Genomic DNA, 18,284 nt, shown 5'->3' with positions numbered 1-18,284 from the left:
TCCAGCAGGTAAAAACTGGGATGCAAGTTGAACCTACCTGTGTTAGTGTTCAGAAACACACATAATCACAGGATATGATGATATGCAGGGGCTTTTATTAAGAGTTCTGGGAATCAGGGGTCCGGACCCAAATCTGACTCTGACATGGCTTTCAAGCTGAATGTATTTTATATTCTATCATTACATAACTCACATATTAATTATTAAACTTATATTGTTTTATTGTATACATTGACATGAGTTTCTCGTGATCTTTCTTAGGTTCCTGACCACAGTTTCTCATGATTATTCTTATGATTAAACAGTAATCATATTTAATTACTAAAAAATCATCACATCTAATAATTATATCATTTATCATGTACACAGTGAAGTTCTAGCAAGTACAAGTTCTCCATGTGCTTAGGGTGTTTATTTTTCCAGGGCCTACTAAGCTTATTTTTCCTTTTAACCCTTAATCCACATGATTTTAAAACCCTTTTACTATCATCTGCTGTGTGAACAAAGTTGTTACCTGCACTCTCTTTCATTTATCAGCTCTCCCTGAATTTACAAAATAAATGTTTACATCTCATAGGTTTGCTGTCTAGGAGGAGCTCTTCTCAAGACATCTGATCCAAATCCTATTCTGGGAATGATGCAGCACAGCCTGAGCAGCAACAGTAAACATGCATTGCTGTTGGCCAATCACAACTTTCAGAAATGTGAAGGAATGCTCTTTTGGCCAGTTCCCATGGCTTTCAGGGGCTAGGTTGCAGCAGTGTAAAATGCTCAGGTGCTCAAACACACATCTAAGCATTTTCATCAATGTTGTCCTCACTGTCCCATTTTTTTAATGAGTAGTCACAATTGGAAATAAAGTAACTGCACACCTCTTAAATAAAAAAGGCTTTTGTTATGCTTTGATGATTTGTATTTTAAACACTGATTTTTTTTCCTCACTTCTCATTGGCTTTTTAATCTATATGGGAATTTGACTGTTTCCACATTTTTCACTCTTGTACTGTTCCTTTTCACAATAGCTGAAGGAAACAATCACAAACAGAAAATAACTTTAAAAATATTACTGTTAGATAGAGTAAAAATACTAATAAAGAAATAAAAGTTGTAAAAGAAAGCTTGTTATAGAAAATCAATTATAAATATCCAAAGAATGAACTTATAAAAATTATTTAGTAGGCCACTGCATTTTTTTCCCATTTTATTGTGTTCCTGCTTCCTTCATAAGTAAAAAAAAAATAGGCTGTCTATAATCTAACTATTAAAAAAATCAATATGACATCTTGGGATTGGGCATGAACTCCTTCGCACTTCACACAGAGTTTGAAATGTAAAATTCAAGCTGTAAGGAATATCTGTGCACCTACAATCTTCAGAAGTCTTTGCCAAATTACACAAAGTGGATGGAAAGAAGGTATTTCAACAGGCTTCAGATCAAGCCACAAAAGGAAGAATTCTGAAGATATGGTACATACATAATCCGTTTAAATTGAGGAAACTGATCTATTGATGAGACATGGCATTGCTGTAATTCAAACATAAGCAAACAATACTGAAGTGATTGTATGTTAAGCAAACAGATGTGTGAAACTAAAAACTGCTACTGTGCATTTTACATTGTACTAATTAGAAACTATTTTTTCCAGGGTCTCCACATTGGCTTAAAGTTTCTTGAGGATTGCTGATTTTTATACTGACTTTAAAATGTGAACTTTTTCTTAATAAGAAACCTCTGAGCTCACAGATTTTTTAACAATCAAAAAAAATGGAGGAAGAAAAGTGTCCTAATACAGGTTAACTTGCAATATTTTCATCTGGAAGTCAAACTATTTAGTAATTCAGCTGTTTGCATCCTTGTCAGCAGAAAGGCCCACCTCACCACTCAGGATGACACTTTTCAAGGTCATGCTAATGGGGGTGACTTCAAGCCCAGTCTCGGAGGGGCCTCCTGCCATAGCCCTGTGCACAGAGCTCAGGTGATTCTTAATCTGTGTCCATGGCAGGAGCCTGATGCCAAGACACCCCTATTCAAAATTCACCAGTGCTATGAAAGTCTTAGTGTATCTGCAGTCAGTGTGTTTATATTTACAGACTCATACAAAGCCCCTCCTTTTAATATCTCCGAGATTTTCTTTTTCTTTTCATTCACTCCTCATTCTTATTTATTTCCCATCCACATTCTTTTTTCCCCTCATTTCCTTACTCTAAAATGTTTATTTGTTTCTCCCTTTATAAGTTCAGTACCTACTACCTTTATAAAATACAGCCCTTAGGATCTTTTTTCCCCATGCTGGTAGTTATGGAAGCACTGTGGGACAAATGTTAACAAGGTCACTGCAATTCCTCTATGCCCTACTTACTCTAGCTACAACAAGAGGAAGAAGTTTAATCCATTCTTATTAAATACTTTGGGATCTATGGATAAAAAAGTGCCATGTATGTCCCAAATCTTGCAATTTTTTTACTTGCAATTTCTGCCATTTAATACTTGAAGTCATCCTGCTTTCCATCCCTGTCAGTACTGATTTACAGCTCACATCCATTTGTGTTGGTTTATTCTCTCAAGGGTAACAGTGTCTGTCCTTACCTTCAGAAATACAATGACTCTTTTGGCCTTGTTTGGATTATATAACACCTACTTCTAATAATTTATGTTTTTATGAAGGAAATGGAACCATGTGGAAGGTTCCATTATACTAGGTAGGGCTTTTAGATTTCTTTGGATTGCATGGATGCAAATATCCACATGTGTTTCCACCTGCATATGTTTGCCTTAATCTGGCTGCAATTATTTTCTGATACTGATCTTGATATCCCAATTTTATGACCATTTTCAGTAATTCTGCACAGATTATATATACACAATCCATTCTGTGCCAGTACATTGGGGAGATGGGGTTTTGCTTGCCACTACAATAATTAAAGACTGATTTTCTAGCTTTACTGATAGATACCTTAATATTCTCAGGGTTGTGGGTTTGTTTCACACTATAACAGTCAGAAGATGCTGGACACTAGACACTGACATAGCATTGTGAGAGATGTACCAGCAGCGATTTAGCTCTGATACAACTCACAATATCCATTTCAAATTCGAAAAAACATTTTTTACTAGGTTTTGGGGTTTTTTTTTAATTTTCTGTTTTGTGTTGGAGAAAAACTAATTTAACTGCTAATAGAGTAACTGAGATTTCAGGGAGTTAAAGTGAGAGAAGTTGAATCAGATTTTCCAAGGCGTTTGCAGAAAATTGTTCCACAGATTTTTTTTCTATATGTTCCTAACATAAAATATATATTATTCCATGCATTTTATAGTACAGATTTGCATGGAAGAGTTTCTACGAGAGTAAACCACCTAAATAGACTTTTGAGGGGCTAGGCCTTTGTTCTGTACCCCCTTCATTAAACCTTTTATTGCTCTGCTGAAAAGTTCAAGAGTTTACTGGGACTAAGGCAATCATTTTTGGCTGGGAATCTCTTGTGAAGACAGATGGCTATTGCTCATCACATTAGCAAGAAGGCTAATATTTCTGGTCTTCAGCTGTTAATAGTAATATTTGAAGAAATTCTAACTTCAGGTATCCACTGTGTTTCTCCTGTTCTTTTAATGCAACAATTTATATTGTATTACATTTATTTTGCATTGTATATTGCAATAATGTACTGAATTTAGGAATATAAAACACTACAGACCTTATCAGAACTTATGGAGGTGAAAAATCAAGAATACTGCCTATTCAAAAACAATGATACTTCCAAAATAATTTTTATGAGATTAGGGAGTTAGTAGATTTTTAATTAATTTTTCAAGATTTTCTCAAGACTTTAAAAATAATTAATTTCTTGTTTCAATTCGCTTGTTAACACATTTATAAAATCATTGTTGTTTTTTACTTCCACATTTTTATCAAAAGACAAAAGAAATTGCTGCTCCTTTGCTTACTGGTATGAGCTTTCAACTTTGTATATTATTGTTCCTAATTTTGACAAGCTCCAAAACAACTTCTGCACAATCAGCTTGAAACCATAAGCCTCACTCTCTTCAATTTGCTCTTCACTAACAAGGGGGGCTCAGTTTACATTTGGACCAAGAAAATGCAACATGGTTACCTCTGGTGACAGCTCATGGATACTATGTTAATATGCTAAAACAAAGTTTTAGGAAGAAAGAAATCTGCAGGATCTGTTAACAAGTAAGAAGCTCATGCAAAGCCATGAGACTGCCATGAGCTCTCTGAGCAAAGTTCAGATTTGATAATGTTTTTTAGTACAATCCTGCTCATTGCAATTGCTTTACACATAAGGAAATGGCTTACCAAGTTATTTGGGGTATAGTTTCTGTTTTTCCATTGCAGGTTGTGCAGAACTGAAAGAAAATTCTGAATTACTTTGTGCATGCTGGCTGCAGATTACTCGTGCTCACAAAGAGAGGATTATTACTTTAAGTGGAGAATAGGGGTTATTCTGTTGATAATGCACTACAGTAACCTCTGTACATTCCTTTCATTCCTTTGAAGAAGCTCAAAATATGATCAGGCACCATCACAACCCCTGCCAGGCAACATTGGCTATAGCAGCCACAGGCATCCCAAACCTGCTGCCTATTAAGCCTCTCACTGAGCAGCAGTGTGGAGTGGCCCTTGCAAGAAAAGGTCCAGAAATCCCTCTCCTTGCTCAACCACCTTCTGCAAGTTCACCAAATCTCTCTTCATTTTAGGCCTTTAAGACCCTTCTGTCATGTGAGGCAGTGACTTCAGCCTACCAATGTCCTGAGGATCTACTCTGGGATTTTTCTGCCTTCAACACTCAGGCTGAAGTGGCAGAAATTCATGTACTTTTCTTGATTAAGGGAGAGGAGATAAATCTCTGAGGTTTAAAGAGACACTGTTGAATATACAGGGAAAATACAGCAACAGATATTTATCTTATGGTGGATGGTTCTTATTTTAATCACTGGCATACCAAGTCAGAGTGTTCCATATCTCTTTGATAAATTATTCTTTGACCTTACAGAGAATAGATGTCTCGGTATGATAGCTTGCCATCAACCTGAGTTCTATTTACAGCTCTGTTTATTCACACAAAACTCTCTGTGATCCATCCTGGATGTTTGTTTTCCCTTTAGGATTTCTACTTAAATTCCTAGGAAAAAGAAAGCAAATGAGTTTTTGAGACCTTGATGGTCAAGGTCCTGTTACAAGAAATCATGTTTTCCAACAGATTATAATGGGTTAAACCTTCAGCAAACAGAAGTCAGTGCCACTCTGCTGAAATCAATGGTGGCATTTTAAGGCATGTTATAGCTGAAAAGTCAGATAATCACAGTTGGGAAGGAGGAACTGTACCACTGCCCATGAAACTACTCAAAAGGAGGTTGTAAGGAGCTGCAGGTCAATCTCTTCTGCCATGTCTCCAGTGAAAGAAGGAGAGGAAATGGCCTTCATTTGCACTGGGGGATGTTCAGATCAGATATTAGAATTTTTATTTTTTTTTCACTGAAAGAATGGTTAGGCATTGCAGTGAGATGCTCAGGAGGATGGTGGAGTCACTATTCCTGGAAGTGTTCAAGAAGAATCTGGATACGGCACTTCAGGATATGGTTTAGGGATGATTATGTTTGCGTTGGGTTGATAGGTGGCCAATATGGTCTTGAAGATCTCTTCCAACCTTGACGATTCTGTGAAACTCTGATTCTCCTCATTGGAGTGTGAATCAAACTCTGAATATCAAGTCATTAATGTCACCATTTTTTCTGCAGGACTCCAGCTGTGGATTCTGCTTATCCTTTATAACACTCATGACCACAAACAGCTGGATTGGAGTGTTATAGGTAGGGACCCAAGACAAGGCAATTCAGGCCAATACCTTTTATTGATCATTTGTTTAAGGCTCTCAGTGTAAAACATTCAGCTCTTGTTTTCAAAGATAGAGAACCTTCTTGGAATTCCCGAAAATTTTGCCATCTGTCCTGTGTGTTCAAAACAGGACTTGCACAGAGAGCAGTCTGGAACACAGAATGCCTGAACCACCTGAGCACCTTGCACCCTGAGGAAAGTCATGCTAGCCAATGCAATGACATCCAACACTCAGTGGCTGCACAAGCCACTGAAACATCGGTGCAGGTTTGCAGGATGTAGAACCTATGACTAATATAAGATACAAAATACATCTACACTGTGCCTGAAGCGCTGGACTAAGGATCCTCTCAAAAATAAAGGCACTCTCATGATCAACACCTGACATTTGTGTGAACTGAAGGCCCCTGAACCCAATTATGCCTCCAGAAGACCTCATCCTCCTTCTAGGTTAGCTGACGGAGCCTGGTTGCACACCGGGAACCCTGGCAGAGTAAGGCGTGAGGTTTTCCTCAGTGTAAGGTGGGCGCATCCTGGGAGGTGCTGAGGCATTTTAGATTTGGGCATGGTCTGTCTTGCCTCCAGGCAGCACCACAGAAACCAGACAGAAGCAAACCATAGTCTAATCAGCTTTCCTCGAAGACACACAGCACAGACAGTAAGGGAAATGATCAATACCAAGGTCAAGAAATTGCTGCACTTTACAAAAACCTATTGTTTTCATGGATGTAATATGGATAACATCTCCTGCTACAGACAATCCATCCCTTGCACCAGAGGGGTAGTCTTCACCACAGCAAATGGTGTGGGAGCAGGATTTCAGCAAAGGGAAGTCAAATGATAAACCAGCTGATAATAACATGGTACCTGTGATCATGCCATTCAATGTAAGACCCTTTCAATTTCCCTTTGCAGAAATGGGGATATCTCTCCAGTTCATTGATACAGTCAGTCCTGTGAAACTCAATTTCTTATCTCCCCTTCTTGACTCCTTCGTATTTTCTGTACCCTGTTATCAGATGACAAGTTGTGAACTTTCCGGATCATATTTTGAGCTCCTAAAGGTCCAAGCCTTCTGCCAGCATTTCTCCATACTCTACTTTTACTTTATTTTCTTTCTTGCCATCCCAGACCACCCAGGCTCTCCTTTTCTCAAAGCAATTTGACTAGATATCTATCACTTCTGATTTGAAGTTTTTGACCAGTTCTTCTTCCCTATGAGGGAAGAAGGAGCATTCAACAGGAATTAAAAATATATCTTATGTTAGTGAACATTTATGTTCCGCTTCAAAGAGGATCATGATTATTGGTAAATGACAATGTCATTGTCACCTCACAATGTAAGCAGAATGGTGTATTTCAAGCAAGATTTCAAGGAAACTCTTACTTGTAAAAATTAGGTGATACAACCTGGCTTCCAAGGAGTTGCTGCAATTTTTTTCCTGTAATTGCTGCTCATGTTACAAGCTTTATTGAAGTTGGTGCTTGCATATTAAAAAGATTTTTTTAAAAAGTGGAAAACTGAAGGAAGTAATACAGTACTTTTAAAACTTATGATGAGACTAGAACAAAATCTATGTATTTTTTGAAAACAGTAGTATTAAGTATAGTCATAAATATGTACTTCTGACACAATATTTCTTTCATTTATAATAAAAAATAATCTCTGTATAAGATGAACAGCATGAGTCCTACGTACCATGACAGCCCAAGTGATAAAATGGTTAAAGACTTTAAACTCCATTTGACTTGTCTTGGTCTTCTTGCATGGGGATAGCTTTCTGTGACAGTGCATAATTATACACAGCTTCACTGTTTCAGCCTTCAGAAATTTCTTTGGTGATGAATAGTTTTGATGTCAGAATCTTTCTTGATCTTTCACAAGTTTTGCCATTACAAAGACGACATTTAAATCAGGAGATAAAGTCTCTTTTCTAGATCTATAGAAAAGCATGTCTTTGAATGGATTAAGGAATTCAATAAATGCCTCTGGTTAGGCCCTTATTAAGCAATCATACCTTTAATTCTCTGCCAAAATGGATAAGACCCAGCACTAGCACTGAATGTGTGTCACCATGTACCTTACCTTACTTATATCTGAGTGAAGGATTTAAACTCATTTCAGATTTCTGCCCTTAGAGATGCCCATCCCTACAGTTGATACATGTTAGAAGGAGCAATGTAGATGTGGCTTCAAATTAGTGCTTTAAATGATGGCAGGCTTCTCCTCTCACCACCACCCTTGTTCCTCTATTATCACCTTCTCTCAGGCTTTGACTTACGTGGATGTCTAAATAATGTCACCCATCAGTGACAGCACAAGTCTAGGGATATTAAGCATCTCAAGTAGGACAGCAAATCCAATGTGCAAGTATTTTTTTTCTTCTCTGTGACTGTATTCAGCAATGTGCACTAAGTGCTGCTCGATCCTCCTATTTAAATCCCATCAAGTCAGAAAATCATTGCTCACCCTGAGTACCGGCCTGGGCGTTTACCCCAGCATGACTGGAAACAGAGCAGATAAAAGCGCTCTCACTGCAAAGGGATTTCCTGCCAAAAGACACTTTGGCTTTCCACCCAGGCAGCTCACCATGAGCAATGGCAAGAGAGAAGGGTCTTGATCAACACCACATCACGTAGCAGAGCCCCACAGTGTATCACCTGGCAATGGGTTAAAGAGCAAAACACAAGGATCAGCATTACTCAAGTTTGACAGGAGTTTTTAATTACCCCCTTAGTGCTGACAGGAACAATACAGAAACAAATATGAGTGAAAAAACACTGGGTCAAAACAAATACAGACATTTTAATTTTTGTACTTCTGGCCTGTAACATAACTTCTAAAATAATGGTCTTTGAGAAGAGCATTCCCTAAACCACTATTTCTTTCTATTTCCTTATACAGAAAGTGAATCCACTACTACAGAACTGAATCTGTACTTCTGATTTTACATGACTTGCTAAGACGATAAAACTGAAGAGTCATTATGACTCTTTATTGTAAAGTCAAACAGAAAGAAAAGTGAGTCGGGGGCATGCAAGTCCTTATCTTCACACAAAACAGCTGTAGTGCTTTGCAAGGAAGAGGAATAACCAGTCGAGGCAGATTAATAATCTGGCAAAGACAGTAAAATTTTTCTCACCAATTTATAAAAGTACAGACTCAAAGCCATGCCAGAAAAGAACTGTGAATTCAATACCTATGATCATGCTTCACAGAGCTTTAAATAATGAAAACCTACAGCTATTATGTTTCAAAGAGAACTGTTGGTTTTACACTTACTTATTGTTTTTTTATTTCAATTTATAGCAGCTCCAATAAATGAAAAGTATAGAAAAATAAATAAATGTTTATGAATTTAAAAAGACATGTCATGTCCATGACTTGAATTACACTCATAATTGAGTTATACTGGTATTTAAAAGAATCTTGGGATTTAAAATAAATCCTGGATGTCCAAAGGGAGCTGGTGAGTCCTGAGGGGGACTTGCACTTCTAAGATCTTGTACATCTTAGAAAATCCAAGCCCTCATAAGTATATATTAACCAAAAGAAAATTAAAAGGCTATTGGATTAGCATCTATTGAGTACTTAAAAAGGTCTTAAAAACCCAGATTTGTACACATTCTATACATAATCCAAATTATAACTATCCACCATGAAAAGCTTTGAAACAGTTTTTAAATCTTCTACAAATTGCAAATACCAAAGTCTAAGATCAGAAAATAAAGCATCTGAAAAAGCCTACTTGGAGGTGGTCACAATTTACAAGTAAATGTATATAGATATGGACAAATAAATAACACATGCACAGATAAATACAACATGAAAGATATAAAATATAACATGTATAGTTTTAATTTTATTTTTCAGGGTAGTTTAAACTGGAAATTACAATGACTATAGAAAAAATGAACAAAAAGTCCTATCATTATATATTTGCTACCTCTTGAAATCCAAGAAGCCATGTCTGAGAATGCTTTAAGTTTACTGACACACATGAAGATCACAAATAGATTTTGCTTGGCTTGTGTCTACTGGGGGAGTGCAAAGGAAAATAAAAATTACCAGTATAGTATCACGAAGTATTGGCAAAAGTAGTTGAACTAAATAAATAGAGTTAGAGGGAGTTTTTTGTTCCCTATGACATCAAATAAGACAACTAAAGGAGAAGGATGAATCTTTCATTTGAAATCCTGAGCAGATGCACAATGAGCCTTCTTGCACAATGTTTTTGTTTTTCTTTACTGAAGGGCTACAAATAAAGTAACAATGAAATGAATTTACTTGATGTTAATCAGGTGTTATCTTTCCTCATTAACCTCTGCCATGGTATATACAACAAGGGTGATTTTGAAGGATTTTTAGCAGTGTGAAATTTTTTTAGGGATAAGGGTGCATTTTGAAACATGTAAGAAACTAGCAGAAGCTACAACTTGGCTGTAGGAGGAATGAAAGATCCAATCAGTATTTGTGATTTTACCACCTCATTAAACAGGGGATTCAGTTAAGATAAAGAATCCTTAAGTGGCTCTATGCAAAACACAGCAACCCTGCCTGGCCCTTGGCCTGAAAGAGGGAAGACTCATCACTCACAGCTCCACTTCTTTCCAGTGACCTCCCAGAAACAGCTCTGTCCTGAAATAATTTCTATATCTTGCAATTTTGCGCTTTTGCTGTATTTGACATAAAATGCCAAGTACTGTGACTGAGATTTACTCATGCTTGCAAACATTGCTTTTATTTGCACTGACTGAATCCCCTTGGGCTTCTCCTATTTTGTCTGTAACAAGACAAAGTATAGTCATAAATATTCATGCTTCCCAAGAGGGAAGGTGTGGTGCATGACACCTCAAACAGCCCCATCCACATTTTTCAATCACTTTTGGTTGCACCATGTCTTAGGTAGAAAAGATAATTCAATCTTTTGCTCCTTGGTTCCTACCTAATGAGACTGCCAGCAGGAGCGTGCCAGTGATGGTGATTTGCTTTAGTACGTGGACACTTGTCCAATGGAAATGATGTGAAATCACCAGCACATTTTACATAAGCCACTGAACAGTCATCAGCGAGTAGGAAAAGGATGCTGTGACATGATCAGTAAATAAGTAGGTGAAATTCTGTCTTGTGTGTAGAGATGTTGGAAGTGAAATCTGCTGCACAGCTTGTGGGTTTATATGAACAGTTTGCTAATTAGAGTTGTATAAAATGACAATTTTTCAAGAAAATTTCCACCCTTCAAAGCATCCCAGTGTGAAATTTGGTATTTTTTTTAAACCTAACAAATGGGCTATTCTCATATTTTTAAAGACGTCTCTACAGGCGGTCCGATACCACTGCTCAACGCCACAAATTTTTCAGTACCACCTCAACATTTTTTGCTGCCTAGATATTCACTGGGTTTTGGCACCCTTCAGCTGCTTCACTCTTCTCTCCCCTGCCTATTTCTGTTGCCCACCAGGATAATGCAAAAAAGTATCAGGAAAGCTCACACAAGCTCGCTGTCATTTTATAAGCTGCAAGTAATGACATTCACTAAATGAACGCAATAAAACCTAAAAATACTGAAGTGGGTTCATTCTTTTTGAATGCCTGGGTGTTTGCTGCTGCAAGAAAAAGATCCTTTTCAGTCACACCCTTTGGGCTGTTCATATGCAGAGTTTGCTGTGGGAATTAATTTTTTTTTTTTTTTTTAGAAATTCTTCTGGAAGATTTTACAGAGGATGTCTCTGTCTTTGTTGCTATCACCCAGAGGAAACCAGAAAGGTGAAAAAAGGCTGAGAAAGAAAGGAGCCCTATAAAATTCTTCTACACAATTCATTTTCCACTATGGTGAGATCTGCTGACTGAAGCTTTCCCCTGTAGAGGTAGCCAGAGTAGGTGAGTCTCTTGATGAAGCATCTCTCTCCATAGGGAGAGCTGCCAAGGGTGGATGTGGGAAGAGAACTATTTCTGACCTATGGCCAGTCCCAAGATCAGGCCAGCCAGAGAAGCTAATTTTGATAGAACACACTGCTTTTGCCCTGTGTGCAAACCCTTCCTCCAAGTCAAGCTGTCCCTCAGTTGTAAGAATGGAAAATAAAATATTTTCAATTCTTCAAACTTTTAACTCTTTATTTTTAAATTTATAAAGTGCTATTTAAAATATGTATCCTGAAAGTACTTTATGCTCTATGAATTCAAGAGTTGGACTTTAATGGAAACTGGCCTGTGCTACCTACAAACATGGTAGTAAAGACACTGAGGGGTATGTGAACGTGTGAACATTGATGTCTGTGTTATTTGTAGTGGTGGCAAGGGTCAAAGAGAGTATTTCTAATTAGCTAGTGCTCCCTAATGCCAGGTTTTAACACAGGTTGTTTTTCTGTTTTAAGCATACAGACTGAATTAGGAATAGCTCTGTATTCCCAGTATTTTATTATTTTATTTTATTTTATTTTATTTATTTTATTTTATTTTATTTTATTTTATTTTATTTTATATAAATAAAAGTGACCTACATTTGCTAACTAGGTGGCAAACAGTGATTAAAGGGTCAGCTGTGCTCCTTGGGACAAGGAGGGGGAGATCCATGTTATCTGCAGTAACCACCAAAAATCCAGCAGCAGGTTAACACAGAAGGAGATAGAAATTGGAACTTCTGAGTTATAAGCAAATCTCCTGGATAGTTGCAGGAAGCAGAAAGTGTGACAGAAAGAGGCAAAAAAATGCCCCAAATTTTCTAGCCAACCTGTCTTGGAGAAATAAAGTTTATTTTGATGCCCAGGACTAAATTTTTTCAGCTCAGCTGTGAGGAAGGCAGCCTCAGAAATGCTTTCCAAGGACTCCTCCATAAGCCCAGCTAAGGAGGGAGGGGTGAGCTATAGCCCATCCATTGCTTCACAGCAGTGTGGTGATGGGATGGTCCATGCAGGGGACTGTTGGACGGAGAAAGGATCATTTGTTATTACTCTCAAGCCCTGTTTTCAGCAGAGTGAGGACCAGGGCCGACTGTTGCAAACACCACATAAATAAATAGTTCCCAACTTAAGATATTTGCCATATGATTAAAGACAATGCCTGGCAGGTGGCTGCTGACCACAGTGGCAGAGCTCACAGGCTGGGGCACAGGGTGTCCCTCCAGCTGCACAATTTGGAAATCCAAGGAATTTTTAAAGTAATGAATCACAGATTTCAGCCAGAGTTTTGCCTGAGAAACTACAGGAGCTATTTCTTAATTAGAAATCTGTCCCTCTCATTGACTGCCAATTCAGTTACACAAGCCAGATACAAAAAAATATTTATTTCTTTTTTTCCTCTCAGTTTTCTCCCTATTTCTCAATCCTGTGGGAGAAAGGGACAAACATATCAAATGGGATTGCACTTTGGAACCTTTATATACAGCAAACTCCTCAAGGTCAAGGATTTTTTAAGTTTAAATATGTTGCGACAGCTGCAGGACAGGATCAAAGTGATCTGCAGCCTCACTGTAACCCTCTCCCTCACGGGTTCCCCCTACCAGAGGGAGAGGTCCCCATCATGAGCATCTCCATGGCACTGCTGGACTTCCAGCCTCCTTCTGCACCTACGGCCTTCCTCTCAATTAAATTCCTCTTTTCCCTCTTTCTCAGCCCCTTTTCCTAAATTAACTCACTTGCTATTTTTTAATCTGTACCTTCCTTTGATGAGGAGCTGTCAGCTCTGTGCATCTCAGCCCTCGGAGTGGCAGACTGAGTTTATGCAAACCTGTTTTCTGGCTCCCCGCACGGCAGAGCTGCGTCTCTCCGGTGCCACGCTGCTGTCTGTGGCGGGGATGAGTAATTCTGCCACGGTGGGGGCGTGGGGGACATGGATGGACCACAGGCCACACCTCCAGCACCGCGGGGCCAGGACGCTGGGATGCCGCGGATGGCTCCCAAGCTCTCGAGCACGCTGGTACCCACGCTGGACTGGAGTGATGACAGCACCTGGTTCCTCGTGAGCAACCTGCAGGCTGGAACACAGTGCCAAGAGCTCCTGTTGGAGCCACGGGTGAAATTTAAATTTTAAGGAATTTAGAGATTTTAGAGGAGCTAAGATTTTAGTTAGAGATAAGCCTTACTAGAGTTAATTAAAACAAATGAGTAAGCCTTGATGAAGTTAGGAGTTAGTAGTTAACTAACAATTGATTGCTTGTCAGCACAATGTTTAGTTAGCTGGATTTATAATGAAGAATACAGAAACTGACAAATAGCTTTTAGGAACATAAGAAAATTGTGGGCCTCCTCTCTTCTGAAACCAATTGACGACAAGGAATGGGAGTTCTACCAAGAGTTCATTTGTCATATTTGCATTGATAAAGTAGAAAGGTCAGAATGAGGAAGACTTCATTTACTTCCTCATTTTGGGACCCCTCCCTATGAAAGGAACCACCAACCCATTTCAAGGGACAAACTACGCATGCTTAATAGCTTTTGGAGTGATTAGCATATGAAGCGGGGAACGGGATGTACCAAAATGATGAATATGTATTTATATTTTGGGTATTCAATACTTGTATGGATAAAAAGACTCTGTAATCACCTGGAAGGTGTGGTGTGTATTTGGGAGTGATCCCACACACTGCCCGGCGTCGAATAAACAAACACTTTCTAACTTTAAACTGTTAGAGAGTTTTTGTCTGTCACAGTTGGATATTGGTACTAGATCAATATCCATATTTTTTTAATAAATCACAGGGTCAGAGTTGAAAGCCGCAGGGATCAAGTCTGGGGTTGTCACTTGTGCTGAGGAAGTGCCCAGGCAGACACAGTCAGCTGCAGACCTTGGGCCAGCACAGCACAACGGCTATGTCCTACAAACATTTTATTTGGAAAGCTATTTTGAGCAGTGTTAGACAGGGATGCAAAACCGGGGCGTGTTCTCTTATGCAGGAATTAACTCTATTCTGAGGTACCTGACAGCAGCAAATTTTGACTTTCTTTAGTAACCCAGCAAGCTAAATTCCAGAGAATATGACACACCCTAAAGCCCCACCACCTTCAATGGATACAGTGTGATCTTTCTGGATGTGGCCAAGGATGCAAGCTGGGACAGTCCTGTGAGTAAATGATGAATCAGAAAAGGTAGTGACTCACGAATTTGGCTTTCCAATATTATGTCATTAGTGAAGCACAGACAAGGCAGAACACTTGTCACCCAAACCAATACAGGTTAAAATTTCCAATAGAAAAGCTACTGAGACTTAGTGCAGCCCCAGGGTAGTTGTAGGGGGTAGCATTGGCGGCACAGTGGCTCCCTCTCTCCTGAGCAGGACAGTCATGAAGTGAACAGACCTTTAGCACAACCCTTGTTAGACGTGCCCACGGTCAGTACAAACCCAGGGCTCCATTTTCCTGTCTCTCACAGCTTAAGGTACTCATGGCAAACAAACAGGCATCGGATGGTCTTCTCCTCATCTGCAGTGGTGGAATAAGGGATCAGGGATTTCTCAGTCAGTATATCAGTGTGTGGACAATTTTTACTGTAACCGTGGGAATTATTTACAGCCTGGACACCATGACCCTTATCTTTTTCTATTCATCTCTCTGCAGCTACATCCCCTATAAGAAAAAAAAATAAAAGCCTTGCCATTAAGACAGAATGCAAATCATCACATGCAACTTAATAAGGTTAAAATAATTTTGACCAAACACTGGATGACAAACAAAGTTCTGTTTACGGTGAGATAGATGTAAAGCAGTTGTAGTGGTGATTTAGAATTGATTTGATGTAAGTGCATCTCAAAAAATTGTGAAATAGAATCTACCAGCTAAAACTAATGAGCACAAAACTACATTGATTTGGCCCAGGGTGGACAAATAGAACATCTGGCATATTTGGCACCAATGACACAGCTGGCATTGTTGGACTCGTTTCTGCAGAAGGTACAGATGCAGAAATGGGAGAATTGGTACAAACAGTGCAGATGGAACAGTTGGAACAGATGACAGTGGGCAGAGCTGGCGATGCTGGCACAGGTGTCATAACCTCAACAGCTGGCACAAGTTGTGACAATCCTGGGATTTCTTAGTGCAAGGCACATGTTCATTTTGGCTTTGGCTGCAGAGAGATAAGAGCATTTTATAATTAGTAAATGTGCCATTTAAAAAAGAACTTTTTTTTCCATCCTTAAGGACATCCACCTCCAACTGTTACAGCCTGGAATGTGGAGCATTTCTGCAAATTATAATTTCCCAGAGAAAACCACAATTGATAAATACAGATTTAATATAAGGTAATTAGACATTTTTATTCTCATATAGATAATAATCATGAATAGGATTTCTTCATAAGAGGTTTGTTAAAAAACATGGTCAGATCTGTAGCCTGATCATGGAGATTAAAACAAGCTTTGTCTTAAAGCCAAGGCTTGTTTACCACCAAATTGGTGGGCTATATTTTCCAAAAGTGCAATGTTTCACAATGAGTTTGACAGAAGCCACTGGGAAGAGCAGGGCGCTGGGTGAGCACCATGGAAATAGCTAATTCTTTGGCTAAAAAAATGAACCATACTTAGGTCAAGAATGAAAAAACAGAGAAGCCACAATATTGCCTATTCTTTAGGAATGCAGCTTTGTTAAACGTTATTGAAATACCACCAGTTAGAGTCTGATTTTCATCTGAGAAAGCAAATACCTTACTTTCCCTCAAGCCTCTGCTCTGCTAGTAGCTGTAGTAAGGTAGTGTCCTTTGATTCCCGTGAAAAAATAAGCAACAGGATGAAGTTGCTTGCCAAGAATTTAAAATAGAAATTAATTCCTTCTTTTATTTCAGCTGTTAAATGCTATAGAGAGCAGGCAGGAAATAAATTTTGCTGAAGTCTGGGGCCTGATCCTGCAAAATCTTATTCATGGCTGTCTTCAATAGCAACACAAGCCTGCAGTGGAAGGGCTTCGAAGATTCAGCTTGCCTTTTCAGAAGACTTACATACTGCAGAGCTTACTTGTTGGATATATTTCTGAATGCACCTTTTATCAAGCTGCTTGTACAAAACCAGTTTTCACCAACCTGATTTCACTGCACAAAGAGACCATTGGTCAGTATTTTTAGTAAAGAGAATTTTCAGGAAAGTGGATTTAAAAAAAAAAGTACCATTAAAAATACTGAATTGAAAAATATTTAACAGCTTGAAAAACCTCAAATGAGTACGTACTGTCACGGCTGGAAAGGGTTTTAGTACTCAGCCATTTTGAGCAATTCTTTGTCCTCTGCTTAGTCATGTGCTTCCCTACCTTGTGCTGTACAGTACAAAACCACTAGTTAGACACACTTTCTGTCAAGTGATGGCTACAATCTAAACCCCTCATGAAACAAAAAAGGAATAGTTTGGAGCAGAGGAAGTTAAAGCTGTGTTGCTCAGCTGTACTCCCATCTATACCACAAGGAACAGTGAAATTGAAATCAAGACCCAAATTACTTGTACCCTTATTACAAGCACAGACAGCTGTTGGTCTAAGCAGACTACTACAAAACCAATCCTATAAATGTTCATAAAATCAGGAGTAGATTCTTTATATGATATAAATATATTGCATAGCTGCAGTAAATTTTCTTTTCTAAGTTGCCAAGCTGATGAGCTGACCCTAGCAGTTTAAACCAGGTCTGTTTCCTTCAAGCTAAGTTCAAGTAACAGCCATAGCTCTCCTGGTTTCCTGGATATGGCCATGAAACCAGCACTACCACCAGCTCCCAATGGGGACCAGGAGCAGCCCCCACAGCTGGGCACACAGTCATCCCTTCACAGCTGTCAGCCACCACTGCCTTGTCATTACCTGTCACTGATAGTAAAAGAGTGTTAAATCATGGGGATTAAGGGTTAAAAGGAAAAATAAGCTTAGTAGGCCCTGGAAAAATAAACACCCTAAGCACATGGAGAACTTGTACTTGCTAGAACTGCACCTGTACATGATAAATTATATAATTATTAGATGTGATGATTGTTTAGTAATTAAATATAATTACTGTTTAATCATAAGAATAATCATGAGAAACTGTGGTCAGGAACCTAAGAAAGATCACGAGAAACTCATGTCAATGTATACAATAAAACAATATAAGTTTAATAATTAATATGTGAGTTATGTAATGATAGAATATAAAATACATTCAGCTTGAAAGCCATGTCAGAGTCAGATTTGGGTCTGGACCCCTGATTCCCAGAACTCTAAATAAAAGCACCTGCATATCATCATATCCCGTGATTATGTGCGTCTCTGAACGCTAACATCACCTAGGAATGGTGGACCTACAGCAGGAACCAACCTAGATGTTTGACATGAGGGAAGGGAGATGAGGACTTCACCTGGGCTTCTGCTTCACTGTTTGCTGGGCTTATCAAGAAGAAATAAACTTGGTTTCCTGTGTTTTGTGAGTGCTTTGCTCTTTGCCTTTTATTTAATAGCTGCCTGCACACCCAGTGCTTCATAAAC

Source organism: Lonchura striata, chromosome 3, assembly GCF_050655825.1.
Source record: "Lonchura striata isolate lonStrDom1 chromosome 3, ASM5065582v1, whole genome shotgun sequence".
Taxonomy (NCBI): domain Eukaryota; kingdom Metazoa; phylum Chordata; class Aves; order Passeriformes; family Estrildidae; genus Lonchura; species Lonchura striata.
Note: the sequence above shows the minus strand (reverse complement) of the source record.